At 36.2% G+C, this 21,378-nt stretch overlaps 2 protein-coding genes across 2 annotated transcripts in view; both read left to right on the forward strand.

Annotated features, from left to right (window-relative positions):
* LOC132106544 (gap junction Cx32.2 protein-like) overlaps window positions 1-3,667 on the forward strand; it is a 324,589-nt gene extending 320,922 nt beyond the window's left edge. Inside the window, exon 3 of the mRNA XM_059512320.1 lies at window positions 3,654-3,667. The gene's annotated coding sequence lies outside the window, so the exon portion shown is untranslated. The remainder of the gene's footprint in view (window positions 1-3,653) is intronic.
* Window positions 1-21,378, forward strand: part of LOC132106546 (sodium/potassium-transporting ATPase subunit beta-1-interacting protein 2) — a 163,986-nt gene that overhangs the window by 28,558 nt on the left and 114,050 nt on the right. The gene's annotated exons all lie outside the window — the stretch shown is intronic.

A 21,378-nucleotide genomic window follows, 5' to 3' on the forward strand; every position in this document is an offset into this window, starting at 1 on the left:
CTAAATATATTTCCTAAAAAGGAAAATTCTGCATTTTAGAATTTAATTGGGGCCTAAGCCAGTCTTGAAAAATGAATTAATACATTTTTTAGATAGATAGATAGATTATGAAATATATATAATTATATATAAAAAATATATTATTTCTAAAATAAAAAATTTGCACCATAAAAAAATTTGAATTGTCAATTTCAGTGAAATGAAAAAGTTAATTTATGGAATGATATTGCGGACTTTATTCAAAAGGAATTGCAAATTGTATTTGCAATTGCGTTTTCAATTTGTGGACGCATAAAATGTGACATAATCCAAATGCAAATCGCGCATTACCGTTTTCATTTTCGATTAAGTGAACGCACAGTGTCTGCCAAATTTAAAATGGAAATGCAAAGTCCGTTTGCAATTGTGTTTCCCATATCTTACGAGCTATGAGCCTGTCATATTTAAATAGCAATATTAATTACCACATTTGCCTTTTCACTCTCTCTGCACTGTGCATGTAAACTGCCAAAACTCAAATGGAATCGCAATACCTTTTGCATTTGAATTTCCAACATCTACACTGAAACCTGTCAATCAAGTGACAGGGGTGGGGCCATTTTATTGGGCGTGTTTGCATTGGGAAGTGACGATCGTACTAAAATGTACCATGTTTTTACTAGGGTAAATATGAGTTAACGATAGTGTTTATAATTAAGCCACAGTAGCCACAAATGTACAGTTGTCTGAGACGTTATGAAATGTTCTTTAACATCATGAACCATAAAATGTAGTCAGTGTTCTGCTATTGTTTATTTTCATAATAGGTAAACACAGGCCACAAGTTAACACTTCCTTAATTCAGCAGCTGCATGATGTAAAGCCGAGAGTCCTGTCTCGAATCTAGAGATCTGTTGCTGATTCAGTGTAGCTTGGTAGCTCAGTGGTTAGTGACTGTCATCTCTCACGGCATACTGTCTTTTAGCGCGTGTTCAAAACCTGGGCCAACACAGACGTTCTTTATTTTTTTGTTTATCCTACTAACTTCAGCCGCCAAACGGGCGATCATACTAATAACTTGTAATCAATAACTAGAATATCTGAATCATGCAATCAGCAAGTCTGCGTTTATTAACACTTAATATCACGTCAGTTTGTGCTTTCAGAATCGCCGAGTCTGCTGCCGTCGTTCCAGCACATCTGCAGCGGAGACCAGAACCAGAAAGTTGGTCACCAGATAACACGGTAACCAGTTAAACCGTAACACCGGGAAGATTAGGCAAATAGACTGGTGACGTAGGTCTGCATGCGTTTCTCAATACAAAGAACGCTGATTTCGGACTTGCATCCTCAGTAGTTCAGACTTTGTGCATTCGACTCGGGAGTGTGATGTCTGCAAGGACGCAGGTCCGGTAATTCTGCAAACCGCAGCGTACTTGATAACATGTCAGCTCGCCTTGACTACTGCAATTTTCCTCACTGTATATTTACAATAAAATGAAAAAGGATATGAAATACCACTGCCTCCTTTCATTTTTCATTTAAACATAATAATAGCAGCAGAAATGTACTTAGTTCAGGGAAATGTGTATATATACAGTCATTACAAATGAAACTAAATATTATATCAATTGCCTCTTTTATTACCGTCAACTGTGAGTGACGTCACTTCCCAATGCAAACACGCCCAATAAAATGGCCCCGCCCCTTTAACTTGATTGACAGGTTTCAGTGTAGACGTTGGAAATTCAAATGCAAAGGAATTTGCGATTCCATTTGAGTTTTGGCAGTTTACATGCACAGTGCAGAGAGAGTGAAAAGGCAAATGTGGTAATTAATATTGCTATTTAAATATGACAGACTCGTAGCTCGTAAGATATGGGAAACACAATTGCAAACGGACTTTGCATTTCCATTTTAAATTTGGCAGACACTGTGCATTCGCTTAAACGAAAATGAAAACGGTAATGCGCGATTTGCATTTGCGTTTGGATTATGTCACATTTTATGCGTCCACAAATTGAAAACGCAATTGCAAATACAATTTGCAATTCCTTTTGAATAAAGTCCGCAATATCATTCCATATTAATTAAAGAGGAAAAAAACTTTGTTGAACTGTCACAGCTTCTAAAACATGTGATGTACCTGCACTTTCAAACATTTAAATTCCCAACTAAATAGGCCAAAGATTTTTTTAATTATGTTTTATGCTCCTATCTGATTTGAAGAGGTACATGCATCGCTATTAGAAAATCAAGAGTCAAATCAAATGTTCCTTTCCACCCCGAATGTTTCAGCATGCAAATTAGCATTATCCTGTGAACCAACAACACCCAAGAAATGACTTGAAAAATTTATGATCTCGGTATAAGCATTACGTATGAAACACCTCATTAGCTGCTTTCCTCTCGATAGAGTCTAGACTGTATTTGGGTTATGGAATCCAGACTGGCTGTGTTTTTTTTTATAAATATATAAAAGGCCCAAACAGCTGTAATTATCTGGAAGAGTCATTAGCTCAGTGTTTATCTGGGTAAAAGCAATGCTTTCGTAAATATCTGCAATATATGGGTGATATTTGTCCTTCTCTCTGTTTGTGCCACAGGCTTCGTTTCCCGTTTCACTCAACAGAGATAGAAATCAAACATGGAAAGTTCAGCCTGTTTGCAGCAGCCCTCTTTCCTCTCGCATGGCCGTCACCGTTATTAATGCCCTCCGATGTAAATGACTGATAGTCTGGAGTTGCACTGCCCCTAAAGTATGCTGCAACGGAGTATCGGCCACTTAATTTTGCTGCTATGCCATGCTTTTAAGAGGGGAGATAAGCCAAGAGCGGCCAATTTCCTTCCGAGATGGGCACGCTTTATTGATGGAGTGGACCACGCTAATGTTTTTAGCCTTCTGGGTGTCCATCTGTGAGCATTTTTCCAGTGTCATCACCACTCTGTTTAAGTAGCTCCAATGGCTTCTTCGGGCAAAGGGGAGATAATGCAGGCTATTTATCATGCAGGAATTCAATTTTGAGCCCACCATTCTCTTCATAAAAGAGTTACCAATCCATATATCAAGCATTTAGTTGTCTGTTTTCATGAGCGGGAAATCATTTGTATGCATTTTATTTATTTATCGCACAGGTCGGATAACCAGCGGGGGATGGGGCGTTGCATTCGTCCGTAGGGAGGAGGAGAAGAAAGATAGTCAAGGTGAACAATTAACTAATATGGCAATGTCAGAGAGAGAAAGAGGAAGGAGAGTGGAATGCTGGACTGTAGTCTTATGGCTTTCTCTGTGTAACTCAAAATGAGTTTGTCTGCTTAAAACATGTTTTTTTTGGGACAGAGATTTGAATTGATTCGTAATCAGAATATACTTATTGTAAATCTGTTTTGATTCTATTAGTACTCTTAATATGATTCTTTTTTAGTACGTTTGTAGATTATTTGAAAAAGTCTCACAACACCGTAACAATGGTTGGTTTATTTGAAGTTGTATATGAAATTAATAATTTGTGGTTCATTTAAGTTAGTCTAAATACTGAATAAAATAAAAATAAAATAGTACTGTATAAATATAGTAACTTTTGGGATAATTTGTGTTTTTGATTCACTGAAAAGGAACAGCTCATATTAAATCAGTACGATATCAGTGATTTGACCATACTGGTCAATATTAGATATTTAATTATTTATTAGATATTTAATTGACTAAATATCGTTATGTTTTTTCATAATTAGATATGTAATCATAAGTGCTAATTTCCCCTATATTTACATTTCAGATTACCTTCGTTGACATCTTTAAAAACCACTAAGAGTCGGCGGCAGTAGCTGTGTGGGCAGCATGAGTTCCTTCCCGAGTTCAACTCCCGACTTGAGGACCCAAATTGGGAGAAGGTGGGGGGGGGAAGAGGATCATAAAAAGTCCACAAGTCAGGATTCGAACTTGTGGACACCCATAGCACAACGGCGCTATATGTCTGACCACATAGCTATTGGCGCCAAAAGGGTTTTTTTTTTTCTGCTGTAACTGCTAGTGAACCTGGAAGTCATGAATATTATTCAGTTCTTTTTTTTATAAAAATTTTTTTATGGAACAAGATCTTTTTTTAAAATACACTTCTCAACCCCAATGAAGCTATTAAACATCAAATTGTTGTAAGGAGGCATGTTTGTTGTCACCCATGGGTTATTACCCCCTGGATCTTGTTTTACTCACCGTTTGCGTTCTAATGAGCTCTGTTGTTAACATACACTCGGCCCTCCGCTGCAGAGCGTGACCTCCAGTTACCTGGGCCTTATGTTATATAATTAACGAGAGCGCGATTCCACCAGATCAGACAAGCATTCAAAAACAGCTTTTGATAAAAAACCCTTTTGATGGAGGGTTGATGTTAATAGCGTCCGGTGTTTCATGTGGCTCTCGTAAGGGCTTCAGATCTAGGTACACATATGCACTTTGCTGCTGCTTAAAAACTTGGACAGGCTCTTGTGCATTTATAGGACTAGCTAGCTGTGCGCAGCTGTGGTCCAGTCAAGGTCATGCGACTGAGGTGTGTTTCATGCATGTCTGACAGTAATTAATTGTGCTGGGTGCAGTGCTAGCCTTCTCTTCCTGTCCTCTCTCAGCTGCCGCTTCCTATAGATTTCAACAGAGTTGGCTGACGTTAAAAAGCCACAGATGTGCTAACTTGCCAATATATTTCATATTACTTGATAGAGCATCATGCTGAATTGCATCGATCGCTGTTCGTCTTTCCTGTTTTCCCCACTTTAATGGAATGGCAGATGAGATGATTTACATTTTTAAGGTTACTTTTTGCTCATGAGCGATTATCATCTATTTTCCTGCCAATAAAATACATCACAGCAGAGGAAGTCATCTTCATCTAATGACAAACCCCCTAATGCTATTTAAATGACACTGATTGAGGGGAAGTGTGCTTGTTCAACTGTGATTGTCAGTTTTGGTTTTGGTAATACATTCCTCACCATCTGGACTATCAGTAGGAACTAAATATAAAAAGTAATAGGCGCAGAAATTCCATTTAAGAGTTATTTGTATAAGAATACAGCTACCTGGTGAGATTAGAACTCGTATGCACTTTTTTTTTTTTTTGTCTTGGCCCTAAACAAGGAAATTAGTTTGTTTTTGTTTTGTTTTTGTTTTTGGTAAACTTGCATTTTCGCTAGAAGATTAATACAATTGAATCAAAATTGTTATTGTACACTTATTGCATATGAGATTTTCTAATATTCCAAAAAAGTATTAGGATATTTAAAAAAAACTTACAAAGTTGCCTGATTAGCATAGAATAGATAAAATAAAAATAAAAAGATAAAAAAACAATACAAATAAAAATGTAAAATAATTTTTTCATATAACTTTTAATCATTTATTTTTTTATATATATATATACTTTTGTGGAAGATTAGTAAGTCTCACTATATGTGCCATAATTGCACAGTGTTTGCTGTTCAGCAAGTGGGTCTAATTAATGTAGTTACTTATAATGATTTGTAGGTGTTTTTTATTTACTAGAAAGCTCATAAGAATCTTTGAGAATCAGACAACACTGGTTGTGTTTCACACTGTAGATTCTAGGGATGCACAATAAATGTGTACCTAAATATTATTATTTATTTATTTTTTACCTATGCTAATCAGACCACTTCAATTTTAATAATTTTTAGAAGATTCAATTGAAAACACTTGGATCAAATTATTATTTTTATTTAATTTTTTTTGCAAGAAAGCAAAGACTGTTAGAAAAAAAAACTGTTAGAAGAAAAAAAAGTAACACAAGACGTGTTCTCTGAGTCCTATTATCTTACATCATTTTGCTATTCAAGTAAATTGATCTTGGTTTAAGGATAGTTCAGATATTTTTACTGGAAAACAAGACAAAATACTGATTTAAAATGATTATGCAGTCAGTGAAACCAGAGAATGTTTTCAAGCAGTTGGAGTATCGCTTTTCTGTACTGACATAAACAGCAAGTCCGGCATATCCCAGAGCCTGTCTCATTTTCAAATTGTCCTCACTTGGCTCTTGGTTTGAAGCTCAGCGTGAGAGAATTAAGGACTGAAATCAATTTGAGCACTGCCATTTCCCCCTCAAGTGGCTTATTAGAACATTACGCCACTGCCTGAGATTATTGATTCCAATCAAATCTGTTAGCTTCATTAGCTGATAGTTTCGCCCGTTCAGGCGAATGGAAGATCGGTAGAAATGGCAACTGATGTTATGCTTTAGTTGTTTCAGATCACTTTACGTTTTTACATTTAAATGCCAGTGAGGCTTTGTGTATAGAAATAGTAGCATATTTTCTCAGGCAGGGGTTTTTGAGATAGTAAGGCAAAAGCTTTTTAGATGATTAGGGGTTGGATAGAAAGAGAGCGAGCAGGAGCCAGCGACCTGTGCAATGCATTTAATCTCATAAAGTAATGTTCTGTGCTCACTTTCAGCAATCAGCTTATCATGGTGGGCTGAAGTAGCTGACACTGTGACACTCGGAGGTAGAAATCACAGTAGCAATAGCTCTGTTCTGATCTTTGTGCATTGCTGGCTCAACAGGAGAAAGCATGGATACACGCTTTGCTTTCCTCAGGAGCTTGTAGTACTAGTCTTTTTTTGGTGCATAAATATGAGTCTTTCTTTCTTGACTGTCCGTATCTTTTTTCCATGTTGCTGACTGTAGATACTATTAGATAGAATAGTACTGTGGTGGTACAGTGGCACAGCAGGCGCGTTTCCATTACAGATTTGCATAAAACTTTGGTGATATTTTATAAATGTTGATAAAAATGTATTGTTTAATGACAGGGTTTCCATTAACCGATGTTAAGCGACTAAAGCGCCATTTTTTCCTCTTGCGATATGTCATTGCAATGGATTTTGGTGTGATTTTGATGGATTTTGGCCACATTTAGTCAAAAGAGGTGTATGCGTGTATCTGTACAGAAGCAGCACGGAGAGCTGCATCAGAAACTTGCGCAGCGCGGTTCGTTTAAACCCAAGCATTGACTAGAGTTGCCGCGATCAACCATTATGCATTGCAGAAGTGTGCAGTGTAAATTGTCTAAGCAATAATGGCACGGAAAGCCCCTTATACTCGAGAATGGCCACTTGTGAAGTGTTTCTTAGAGGTCATAGTACATTGAAGAATGATCGCCTGTAAATGTGAAAAAAAAAGTTTCCATTGCAGTTTTGCTAAATATTTATTCTTCAAATTTATTCTTTAAAAAAACTACCTCATGCGAGCTTAAAAACGTATACAGTATGGGAGTTTTTGCAAAATTGACGCGTTTCCATTAGGTGTATTTTCAATTCGCACTTTCAATTTGCACAATTCATGATTCATCTGAAAGCTGAATAAATAAGCTTTCCATTGATGTATTGTTTGTTAGGACAATAGGACAATATTTGGTCAAGATATAACTATTTGAAAATCTGGAATCTGAGGGTGCAAAAAATTAAATTGAGAAAATCACCTTTAAAGTTGTCCAAATGATGTTCTTAGCAATGCAATTCTTTTAATTCAATTTTCATTAGCCATTATTTTACTATAGTCTTCAGTGTATCTATATCCTTTAGAACTTATTATAATATGCCAATTTCTTATCATTATTGATGTTGAAAACAGTTTAAAAGAACAGCATTTATTTGTAATTATTCAAAAGCCTTTACTTTCACATTTGCTACTGTAACTTTTATGCATCCTTACTGAATACAACTACACAATTCTTAACAGAGCTCAACATATCCACCATAGCTGTAGTTATGGCACCATAAGTGTTAAATATTTAATTATATTGGTAAAGGTCAAGGGGTCTAACGAAGTGATTAGTTAATGTAAGATAATCATCTCATGAACAACACTTAACTGCAACCACAAGGGAAATGGAATATGTTAGCATGCAGAATGACTGGGTGGAATTACACAACAATTAGTATTTGAACAATGACTGGCAAGTTTAAAATGGCGTACAGCTGTAATTAAAATGTAACCAAAGCCGAGACTCTGGAGTCCTGTTTGTGTTCAGGATCACTTTACTCTTGGCTAAGTTCACGGCTCTCTTTCCTATGTATTATTTTACGCCTTCTTGTACCTCGGCGACAAGAGAAGGATATTTGGGTCCTCTCCTCTAACTTTACCGAAGGAATTACTTGGGAGGTGAGGAAAGGAATACTGTATTTCTTCATGTTATTTTTCAAGTATACTGATAGCCTTGTGTTGTTTGTGCAGACTACAGATAGCAACCAGTCAATGCGTTTCCCTGAAAGCATGGTGGTGTTTGTTGAATGACACTGTTCAAGCCACATTATTTTGCTTCTCTTTTGTTCTTTTTAGTGTTTAAGGGACAAAATTGTGGACCTCTAGCTGCCTTAATGTTCCATCTGATCGATGACAGGGTCAGATGATTGATGAGTCAAGCAATCAGCGACTCTCTCCCGTGGACTCGTGGACGACGCAGACGATCAATTCCTCTCCCAATGGAGTGATATCATTAAGCCTCAGGAAGTTTCGATAGCAGCCTCTGCAGGATCCTCCAGCCCAGACCTAGGAATATATTCGACCTAGGAACAGGCTGTTAACTTTTCCAAAGTCAAGACACAATAGGGATATTTTGCCAAGGCCCCAGGGCACAATATTAAATTTTTTTTTCTTTTTTCTTTTTTTTGCAATTTTCAGACCCAGGGTCCCAAAGCACTTTTGTGGAAAATGCAACCATTTTTAGGGCTTTTTCGTAATTAAAGTCGACAGCCACTTTACTAGATTTTTTCCCCCTTTTTCACTTAATCCATTGTGCTTTTTTCATTCTCTCTTAGAAAAGGTCAGGGAATCACCGGAAAAGGTGCCCCTAAATCCCAGGTATACACAGGGATCAGAGATGAGCCACCATAATCTCCTCTCCTTTATGACAACGGACATTTTTCTTTGATATCAGATAGGAGTTGACCTTTGTATGTCCGTCTTTGTCACTTGCGGTCAAAGCTAGTGTCAGAGGTTTCTCGTTCATCTCATGAATTGGAAAAGGAGCAACAAAATTTAAGTTTGTTAGCTTTGAAACTCTATTTGTGCAAGTATATTACAATTTAAAAATTTTGGGTCAGTAAGATTTATTTATTTTATTATTATATTTTTTTTTAGAGAGAGAGAGAGAGAAATAAATATCTATATTAATTTCGAAAGGATGCATTTTAAAGGATAAATTGATCTAAAGTGACACTAAATTAGGCTAATTGACACTAATTTATAATGCTATAAAACAGTATTTTAAAGAAATTATCTTCTTCCAAAATTTGTTCATCCAAGAAACTTGGAGGGAAATTGTATTAATTTATATTAAATTAATAAATATATTACATGTACTGTATTTTTTTTATCAAATAAATGCAGCTTTGGTGAACTTTTAAATAGTTCAAGAAAAATAAATACAAATAAAGTTGTATAATTTCATGTTAAAATACAATTTTATTTGCTGTTACTTTGTAATTATTTGCCAAATTTACTATCACTTTCTGAATGAAAATTGTTTCTGCACCAACATTTTCTCAGTGTTCTGTATATGCCTAAAGTGAAAATTAACTTGAAGCTTAAGAACACATTAGAAGTGTGCTTTCTCTTCTAGAAAAACATTGACGACCCATCCTTCTCGCATTGCATATCCAAATATTTATGCAATCAAATGCTCTCTGGATTGAATATTAGCAAACTGCAGTTCATGAGTGTGATGTATTCACACTGCTAATGGCTTACAACATCTTATTTCAATAAAAACACATCAACACTGTAAGTCAGGGTCTTCAAATGCTGTATATATAGGGACTACAATTCTTACAAATGCAGACAAGTTTGCCAGATCTCTCTTGAAGCTAGATGTAATATAGTTTATACTATATTAGAAATAGTATAGTTTGGCATATTTGGTTAAAAACTGTTTCCTAACCTTCAGCTCAGTTCGTGGCCTTTTTTGTTCTCATGATCAAAGCGATGCACTGCACAGTAGCGTCTTTTTCTTCTGAAATGCTTCCCTAACAGAAGGGACTTGCTACTCAGTTGACACACAGATGCCACAACAAAGACATGATACAAAACCAAGACCTCTCACTCAGCCTGCCATTCATTTATGTGAGAATCTGGAAAAACAGGGTGACTCATCATTCATATTCTCATCCAGCTGAATTTATGCGTTTGAAGAAATAAGATTAGCATTACACAAGTAAAAGATCTATCTTATGTCATATATAGCTGTCTCTTCTCATTTAAAAATAAAAATAGACACAATTGAGTCTCGATATAGAGTATGTACATAGGTAGAGCTTAAAGAAATATAGATAACATGGACTTGGAAGAATTTGATGAGAAATGTTGTCATGTCTGAGCACATTTCAGATGTTGAGATTGACACATTTGAGTCTTTTTCTCAGTCTCCATTTGCTCTCCAGTTTGATTTCTTTTCAGTCTAGAAGAAACAGTTCAGATCCTATATAAGAGGTGCTTTATTGGTGTCTGTGTGTGGGAAGATGGTTTGTCCCCCGTCTCTGCTGAATGGAACAGGCCATCTCCATCAGCACATGTTCTTCCCCAGAGGGGGCCAGTCATCAGAGAGCATGTGGGCTTGTGGCAACGTGACCTTAGTAATACCCTGGCTGTTGAACATGCCTGCCTTTCGCAGGAGATTTACATAAGTAAGGCAGAGCCTGATGAATATTCACATCTTTTGCCCCACCACACTCAACGTCTTGACCCAAATGATGCTCTATGGGTGAATCCAGAAGAACCGCACACATTGTTGTATCATTGATCATAACCGTTTTATGCATCTCAAGTGATTTGCTTGTGATATAATTTAATTGGATATAATAATTGGTGTAATAGTTAAGGTCTCTTGCTTAAGGCTTATAAAATTAGTGAATTTTTTAAAGAATTTTATGAATTTTATTTTAGGCTGCATAAATATTTTAGTTTCAGATTTAGTTGAATGTGTACTGCTTTTCAAAATGTGAAGTCTGTAAACTTTTGTAAAAAAAATAAATAAAATAAAATAAAAATTTTAAGTCTCTTATGCTCACTAAGCCTGCATTTATGTAATTATTTTATATATACTATATTTTTTTAATTTTTTTTTATTGAAGAATAAGTTAAAACAGCATCAAGGAACTTCATTTTGCAATGGAAACCTTTTCAAAATTATAAATATAAATTCTCACTAAAGTTCTCACTTTTTATCCCTTTAATGCATCCTTGCTAAATAAAACATCAAAGAATACATCAATAAAAGCTGAATGCTAAATTAGTTATAAAAGAGTATTTTAAGCAACAGACAACAGTAATATTTCAGAGATTAATTACCCATGTGTATAATTATTATTATATTATTAATATTATACTGTATAGGTAAGAGTGTTTAACTTATTAGTTTGTTCATACATTTGTATTGTACTAGGTTTTTATCACACTACAGTTTAGTTGTGTATATGTGTGTTTTAATATTATTGTTTATTTTTAGGGTAAAAAGTTTCATATTTTAGAATTTAAATATAATTTAAGAAATTAAATTAAACTATAACTAAACTGTTAAAATACAGTAGTATAAAAAAATCAATTGTATGGATCAACATAAGGTGTGACATGCAAAATACTGTCTCTTCAATGGATAAAAGGTTTACATTTTTAAACTTGAAAGAATGACATTTATACTATATCAGTTTCTGAGAAATTCCTGTGTGTAAAGTTGTTTGTTTTAGTTAATATTTGATTAGCACTAATAACACACCCATCAAGCAGTGAAAATCTGTTTTATTATTGTTGACCAGCTGAAGTGAGAAATTTGATATTTATTTAGTGATAAAATCCCTGTGATGTATGTGGCAGATGAGTCAGTCAGCACTGCTGTGATGTGTGTTATTATTAGCTAAATATTGTATCTCCACACCTACTCCACAGCCTGTTAATCAGCAAATGCATTTGCACATAATTCTCAAAAACAGCTTTATTTTACATGGGCACAGTGGAAATGCTTTTACTGGCCCTGTGATTGGGAATGTAATGCCTCAGATGAAGGCAAAAGCACAGACGGTGTGCATGTCTTGTATTTATATCTCATTTTTACACCGACTCCTTAGCTGGGCCTCCCGTATTCAAAATCAATAGTTTATTTTAAGACATTGCCAGATATTTCTTTCTCTGCACAAATACAGTGGCCCCAAAATGTATTTGGACACTTTGACAAAAATGTATGAGTGTTATTGTATTAGGTAACAAAATATCAGATTGGAGTTATTGAGCGTATCAGTTCTCCAGATAACTTTTGTGATGGACTTTTGACTCTGCCAATATAAAACGTCTTTGTGCTTTTCAAAAAGCGGATGAAGGTATGAAGCTCAACAGGTTCTGGTGGTTGTTATATGGTGACTCCATGCTCTCTAAAGCCTTCAAAACAGGTTTCTCTGACCTGTAATACTTCCTTTTAAATTCCATGAGCGGATTCCAGCTCTTTGTGGCAGCGCAGCTTTTGGGAAGTTACCGAAACTTGATAATGCTGCTATTTACCAGTGGTTCTCTGACAGAATCACTTAAATGAGAGCTTGCACTTTCCTCAGACACACCCAGTGAGAAGTGAAATAAATAAAGCAATCAGCAATCATGAAGCCTGAATATAAAGATGACAGATTAAGGTCAGCCAATTAGAAGGCTTCTCCACTGAAGTCAACTTATGGTTACTTTAGTTTTTTACCTCCTAGCTATAGTAGTGGTCACTATCCCAGGGATGGTTGAACCATTTCATGCATCTGTGTCATTTATGTGGCATCACATGAAGTACATTTTATGTCAAGGATCTATTTTTATTATTTCTTCAGTGGTCGTGTGGTAGGACCTGAAGAATATATGACATTTGGATGTAGTTCCTACTGTACCCTGAATAGTTAATATTTTACATATTTATTAGTAAAGCCATTGTGGCAGCTCTCACAGTGGGCCTTCTCCGCATGCTGGCAGCTTCCACCCTGCTCAGTTGACATTTGAGTTCACTGCTGGGTCTTTTCCCGTATCAGTCTCCATCATCTTTCTCGCCCTCGGGCAACAGCTCTTTCGCCAGCCTCATTTATATGCAAACGAATATTAAAATAGATTATCATCATTAACACCGCTGTATCTTGATGAATTTTATTCAGTTGCTCTCCTCCTCCCACCCCCAGAGCCATCCATACTAAGGAAATTAACGTTCGCCACTTGGTTCCTTGAAAACCTCTGGGTGGGAAACAAGAAGCTCTTCTTCACTGGACTGTATTAATGAGGCTTTCAAATATTGGTGTGAAGTCTTTAATATTCCGTTTCTGAAGTAATTCATGGCATGAAGTCAATGGCTGCTTCCAAATTTGCATACTGCTCAGACTACATACGTACTATGTGAGATTTAGAGTGCAGTTGACATGAAATAGAAACCTGTTTTTTTTTTAATGTATCTTATAAGTTTTATTGTGAACGATTCATTCATGTTCATAATTTTTTATTAAAATGTAACAGAACCTTCCTGTGAAAATATAGATTTCTCTCTGGTGACATATAAAGTTTGTCCACTTAAACACAGATGAACAGAATCAGAAACTTTTTTTTTTTCCAATAAATTATTTCACGCAAATGTATGACAATGTTTATGATTAATGTTAAAATATTGTTTATATTATAAAATATGCATGCATTTGGTGATTTTAAATTTCTTTTAGATATTTTATTTTCTCAAAGTCAAACAGTGCATACACTTTATTTACAGCTTCTAAAAATCATCTTTTATTGGAATATATGATATATAGGATTATAGGAGTACATTTTATAAGAAAAATGTGCTGTTTGTTTGTTTTCACATTTAATTCAATGTGTTTCTTTGTAATTGTTTGAAAGATTTACTAAAGTGAAAATTGCTTCCAAAATGTATTTTTCAGTGTTAGAACAAATGCAAATACACATGTTCCCATATAGCATTCAAAGAACAGTTCTTTGTTTTATTTGTACAGTTTGAGAAACAGATACCAGATGAAAAACTAAATCTAGCTCTCTGAAATTTTTTCGTTGTTTGTCTTGGAGCAAAATCTACATTTTGTGAAATGTAATATTAATGTCCGCCATTTCCTCCATGGTCTCTTTATCTTTGCTCTGTGGGTGTAAAGCACAATTACTTTAGTGGAGTGCTTTTCTTTTGCTGCCGTTCAGACCTTTGTGAGGATTCTGGTCAAAGAGCAAGGGGCAAAGAATTTGAAATGGCCCATTGTGCGATGTAGATAATGAACAGCATTTTTCAAGCTCAGCTACACATTCTGACAGCTGCTGCGGAATCCCTCCACTGTATGAGCGGCATGCTTAAACACATTATTGTCTCTGTTACATGCTGGGGCTGACACTGGAACTCATCATCATTGTCTATTACAAAAAACACAGTTACTCGTCAAATGCCCAACCTGCGTCATTCAGCATGGAATTCCAAGATTTGTGCGAATGGCGAGTCTGGTAATGAACACATCTAGACAGCTCTGTATAAGTAAATAACCTCATGCATTTTCAATAACCTCTTACTGGATGCATGTAAATGTTGGCATTCATTGCATTGGTTTGGAGGCTCTCTGTGCACTTGATGTGCTTCTATTTGCACCATTTCCTTCGAAGACATAATGAAGCCTGTGAATTGGAGCTGTCTGTTTATTTCTCTTAATACTGACTATGAACAAAGTTGACAATCCAAAGCATGAATGTGTTTGCATCATATTTTGTTAACGTTATCTTCCAATATTCTTCCATGCAGATGGATGGATGGATGGATGGATGGATGGATGGATGGATGGATTGATGGATGGATGGATTGATGGATGTACGGACAGTGAGAACTGTGCAAACCTTTTCATTTAATATGATGGATAATGAACTGTTTCTGAAACTATACCAGATACTGTATGCCCATCATCGTCATCATAATTACATACTTTTATCTGGAACCATTGAACTATGTTGGATTCATCTTGTCTTGTCTTCATGTACAGTACACGACTGCAGGATGTACCCTCAGCTAAAGATGAACAAAGGAAGTGCATAATGATCATCAACTCAAACTGATGGCTTCCTGTCACTGTAGTTAGTAGTAGAGGAACGCAGCTCTTAACTACCATCACCTGTTCACTCTTTCACTGTCCAAATAAAGCACTTGCAGCCAGGGGCGTAGTTTGTGGGGGGTTGGGGGATAGATAACCCCCACCCAATATTTATACCATGATCACAATATCAGGAGGCATACCCAAACTTCAACCCCCCCCAATGTTCAAACCAAATCTACGCCCGTGCTTGCAGCTGATGATCCTTTCTTCCTTCCTCCTTACCTTACATTTTTCCCCTTTTACTGTATTTATTGTAAAATAATATTTTATCTTAGTTTTTCTTCCTTCCCTCCATCCTTTTGTTCCTTCCTTCGTTTCTTCCTTTATCCAGTTGATCCCCCTTTTTATTCAGTTATTGTAAACTGTATTTTTTTTCATAGTTTTTCCCTTTTTAAAGGGGTCTTTTGGCATTGTTAAAAAAGAACATTTGGTGTAATGAAATGTGTTTATGCTGTTTAAGGTAAAAAAAAACACATTATTTTACCCAAACTGTACATTATTGTTTCTCCTCAATGCCCCACCTTCTGAAACGCGTTGATTTTTACAAAGCTCATAGTTCTGAAAAGCGAGGTGTGCTCTGATTGGCCAGCTGTCCAGTGCATTGTGATTGGCCAAATGCCTTAAGCATGTGACGGAAATGTTATGCCCGTGTCCCGGTGCGGGGCGACAAGGCGAGACGAAAACAGTAAAACCTATTACAAACGAGGCATTTGTTGCATCCAGTGGTGACATAATTACTGATTATAATGACATACTGTACTGTTTTTATGCGTTGCATTGCATTGGACTGCGTAAACATAAAACCATGTCTGCATTTGTGATTGGAAAAAACCACAAGCACTACTCTACACTGTTCAAAAAACAAAGCGTCTTCATGGCAGCGACAGCAACAATACTACAGATAGAATCAAAGTTACGACTTCTTCCTTTGCGTAAACATTTGGGCAGTGTTATACAGTATCTATTCACGAACAGCTTGTAATACTCGAAAGAGGAAGGAAAGCTTGAAATCGCATCATATGACCCCTTTAACTTTTATAAATGTTAACTTTTTCCTTCATTCCTTTCTTCCTTTCTTCTATACATCAAAGAACCTAGGGGTAAAATGGATCCCAGTTTCCACAAAAATATTAAGCAGCATAACTGTTTTCTGATTTTATAATAATAAATAATTTCTTGTGCACCAAATCAGCATATCAAAATAATTTTTGAAGGGTCACGTGACTGAAAACTGGAATAATGATGTTGAAAATTAAGCTTTCCCATCACAGGAATAAATAACATTTTAAAACGTATTTAAATAGAAAACAGTGTGAAATAACTCCTTTAGAGATCCTATTTTAATGCGGTTAGTGTAAAATAATTTTATGGTCAGCGTTTATGTGCATATATCAGCTTTGACATGCATACAGTCTTGCAAATATTTCATTGATACAGTACTCCCACTTGAATTTTTGCATAAACATGTCCATTGTACATAACATGCAGGGGAAAACAGCTGGGGTCCTTGAATGTGTCTCAGGGTCACTGTGCATTTTAGATTTCTTCACATTACTGTACAAAGGTGGTTTTATATGCGCTTTTATCACTAATAATTATTTATTTCCAGTAGTTGGCTCTGTCTGAGAATATTCTTTGAGGCGACAAAAAGAAATCATATATCAAGAGAAAGCATCATATTCATTTGGAATCATAAATGTGTCTTTTTCTGTAGTTGCATACAGTCCATTCCAGTTATACTTCATCCAGATCCACTGTTTAGATGCAAATGAGATGCAATGGCACTTTTGGAAAAGCAATTCTCACCACTGTTACTGCCTGAAACTAAGACCACTTGAACGTAGTGTTCGTGAAACTTGTCATGCATTGTCATGGCTCACTGTTTGCATGATGTTTGAAAGAAGGAGACACAATTGTGAAAGGACTTCTAGTGTGCCACACACTAATCAAGCATGTTGCAATGTTTGCAAATTTCGTACCCACATTACTTGTTAAATGTCTCCACACCTCAAAACCCCTGTCTGTTTAGTCTGATCCAACTGAATGTGTTATAGTTTAATTAACCATTCAGTTGCTGTTATTTTTGCAGTCTTATCTCTGCAGAGCAACATTAAAATCACTGGCGGCAGCAGCAGATGGAATTGGATTACTGATGGACAATGGAGGCAGGCCAAGATGCGCCTTCACTCTGCTGTGCTGCATGGGAGCCTTCTACATTAGCCCGTGCTCATTCTGTAGTTAATGCTCTGTGGCGCTAACACTGGAAAACGCTATAACTTGGCCAGCTTCGTTTGAATGTGCTGTGAAGCTCTCCATTCAACCTGCCCCTGCTGATTGATTAGCTTTTGTCTGTCTGATTAAAGGCTGCTGCTCGTGTCCCTGTGCACTGAAAGAAATATATAAATAGGGGGAAAGGGAGAGAGAAGCGAAGTGGGAGAGAGGCAAGCGAAAGCACAAGGTTGGGAGAATGAGATTTGGCTTTGTCACTGGGAGAATGAACTTTAATCTCAATCACGGACTGAAAGTGTGCACTATAACGGCTAATCGCTAATGGGATGCTTTTGCTGCCAAGTAATAATCATGAAAAAAAAAAACATTATGTGCACATAAGGAAGGGAAAATATCATTACAGGAATTGGTTATGCTGACCTTTGGATTCGATATTCATTACGAAATCGGTTTAGTGATGCTTTTAGCTTGACACGCTCACTGCTCATTGTCAATTTACCACAGTTAAGGGGTGTTGTTACCAAAAAGCAAGACAAAAATCCTCCTTGATCGTGGTGTAATTGTAGAGCATATAGCATATGGTCTCGAGTGGTTTACTGCTTCTATAAAATGATGCCAACTGCAGTATGTAAAATAAATATTTGCGTTTATTAATATTAATAATCACACTAAAAAAATCTTCCGCCAAGTTACCCTGATCATTATGCTAACTGTAGGCTGTTAACCACTTTAATAGCTTGAAGCAATGTTCTCTAGCTCAAACTGACAAAACATGGTGCCAGCAAGGTCAATGGATCAATTCCCACATACTGGTATAATGATTACATTGAATGCACTGCAAGTCATAAAATTGTTTACCAAATACATAAATGTAAATTGTAGCAACATGCTGAATTTAATGTAGAATTGAGTTGATGTCAGGTCCAATGTGTACAGTATATATACTATCATTCAAAGTTCGGGGTGAATACATTTTTTTTAAAGAAATTTATTTGTTTTTGTTCAGCAAAGAGCTATTTAATTAATCAAAAAATGTACATTGTTACAAAAAAATATATTTTATCTGAAATATATGTATTTTTAATGTTTGTCCAAGAATCATGGAAAAATGCAGCTAAGAATTAAATTTTGCCATTACAGGAATAAATTACATTTTAAAATATATTAAAATAGAAAGTAGTCATTTTGAAATGTTAATAATATTACTGTTTTTACAGACATGGTAAGCATGTCTGTAAAAGGGAAGTCGTGGCCTAATGGTTAGAGAGTCGGACTCCCAATCGAAAGGTTGTGAGTTCGAGTCCCGGGCTGGCAGGAATTGTGGGTGGGGGGAGTGCATGTACAGTTCTCTCTCCACCTTCAATACCACGACTTAGGTGCCCTTGAGCAAGGCATCGAACCCCCAACTGCTCCCCGGGCGCCGCAGCATAAATGGCTGCCCACTGCTCCGGGTGTGTGCTCACAGTGTGTGTGTGTGTTCACTGCTCTGTGTGTGTGCATTTCGGATGGGTTAAATGCAGAGCACAAATTCTGAGTATGGGTCACCGTACTTGGCTGAATGTCACTTCACTTTCACTTTCACTTTTCATAAGAATCTTTCAAAAATTTCTTTCAGAAGTAATCTTACCAACTCCTCACTTTTGAACAGTAAGTGTCTGCTTCAGTATTAGTGTTATGATTTTTTAATAGATACATACTCATGCATACTATTCTGAAGTACTGGATGTTTGCTTTCTGCTTGAAGCCGTAGGAAATCTCTTTGTTGTCTGTGAGTAGTCAGTAGTCATTTAACATTTCTTTTAAGGCCTTTCCACTTCCAAATCTCGATCTTCTAATCATTAATAAGAGGATTTTTCTATCATATTTATAGATCTAACTCACTCATGTGTAAAAATTACTTGATAAATCTGTCATTGTTAATGAAAATCAGCACAGCTTCCTCACAATGCTGTTTACATTACTGTTTATATAAAAGGGAGGCCCAGGGGCCACATTAATGATGATCTGGCCCCCCGACTCAAACAAGAGCCTGCAGTCTGTTTATATAACCCCTCAAGCTTTTTTTCTCCCCATTGGACATGCATGTTAACGGAAATTTGGGAATTCTGTCAATAAGCGCAGGTGTCCACAAAAGCCTAGGAGGAGAAAACTGTGAATTTGAGTGCCATTAAGATGTGTTTTAAGCCATTGTCAACACATATTTCACCTAACAACATAATGTAGCATAATTAGCCATATTTGCATTTTGTAACCTCTTCGCAGGCAGAGCAGATTGGATTTTGTGCTGGCATATGGGCTTCCTTCAACACCATGGCACTATGGTTTATTAGTGGATTTCATGGGTGGCTGTAGTTTTTCACAATGCTTTGCAAAAGCAATGGAACCACTGAGTTGGGTCAGTCAATCGTTTTGCTTTTTCCGTGTGCTAAGCAGTTTTTCTGAGAATACAGTGAAATGCATGCATCATCCGACAAGAGCTTTTGAAAATGAAGGTATTATGGATTGAGCATAATGCTATCATGCTCTCCGGCTCATGTTTACACAGTTTTTCATGGATAATGGAAAAACTTAAGAGGACTTACGATATAGCACGAGTCTTATTGAAGTGATGCATTAATGGTACTATTGTGTCCTTTTTAGAAGACTGAAAACCTCAGTTCCCATGCACTGTAATTGCATAGAATAGTGCAACCGGTATAATTAATGCAAGTTTCAGAAATGTTTTGTTGCGTTTCAGAAAGTCTGTATGTTTGGAACAACATGAGGGTGAGTAAATAGCAGAATTTTAATTTGTGAACTATTCCTTTAAGAAACCAGATGGTAATGCATTTGTCTTTTCATCCTTCTGTTTCACAGTAGAAATATGGAGGACAGTGAAAATAAACAAGAGCTAGAGCAGGGGGAAATCACAGGCCATGATTCATAAACAAACCGAAACCAGAGAATTATTTGGGAAGGCAGAACATTATTGTGGTTAAAAAAAAAAAAAGTACAGTAGATGCCACTTGGAAAGGGAGCCATTTTTATTCCGACACAAAACTGATCTCATCTGCACTGTAGCGCTGTGACGATTCTTAATCTTGAGTCATTAATATTAATAATCAGAGTCTGAAATGCAGTGGTGTTGCTTGGTGTTGTCAGCATAATACCTTTCATTATGATTGATGACCTAAGTGTTTGGGACAGGCACACTTACCAGATGTATGCTAGCAGAAGCTCAAAGGAAACACCCAGACAACAGAAGACACGTCCCTCGGGGGCGGAGGGAGTCACAACCTGGTCATCACTGAGCATAACTGAACAGGATGCACAGATTAATAGACTCTTGAGCTTTGTTCATGGGTGATAGATTTATAGCATGAACTATTGCTCAGTTACAAAGTATTTGCTGGACTGCCATTAAACTTACAGTGCCATGGCAAATTATGTTTTCATTTGACTGAGATTGACAATGCCATCTTAACTGAATGTGATAAGATACAATGACAGAGTTTGAATCTGACAAATCCTTCACTGAATGAAACACTTTATCAGAATGGTTACTGAATTAACTTCTGATTAACTGAACCCCAGTACTTTTATTTTTATTCATGTGTCATAGCAAGAACTGTTTTGTTCAAGTTTTTTAATACTTAAATTATTATTATTACTCCTCATATAATAAAGTTTAAGTTTGACTCTCAAGGCCTCCAGTATTTATGCGTTGCTTGTTCTTGGAAACTTTTTTATGAACAGAAACCGGGAGTGTGGATATAATAAATTGATTAACCATGATTTATTTTGTGTTTCCAGAATATTCAGGATTCTAATTCTGCGTCAATACTTTTTCGGTAAAATCAATAGAATTATTTAGCATTTTTATATTTAGAATAATTCTTAATTTGTAAAAATAAATTTACCAATATTTTTCTTTTTATTATTAAATTATACAAATAAATATTTTTAAGTCATCCTGTGGCACCCCTCTGAGCCCGTGGTCACTGTCTTCTAGTTTAGATCCATTGGTTTAAGATACATGTTA

This window comes from Carassius carassius, chromosome 27 (assembly GCF_963082965.1).
Source record: "Carassius carassius chromosome 27, fCarCar2.1, whole genome shotgun sequence".
NCBI lineage: Eukaryota > Metazoa > Chordata > Actinopteri > Cypriniformes > Cyprinidae > Carassius > Carassius carassius.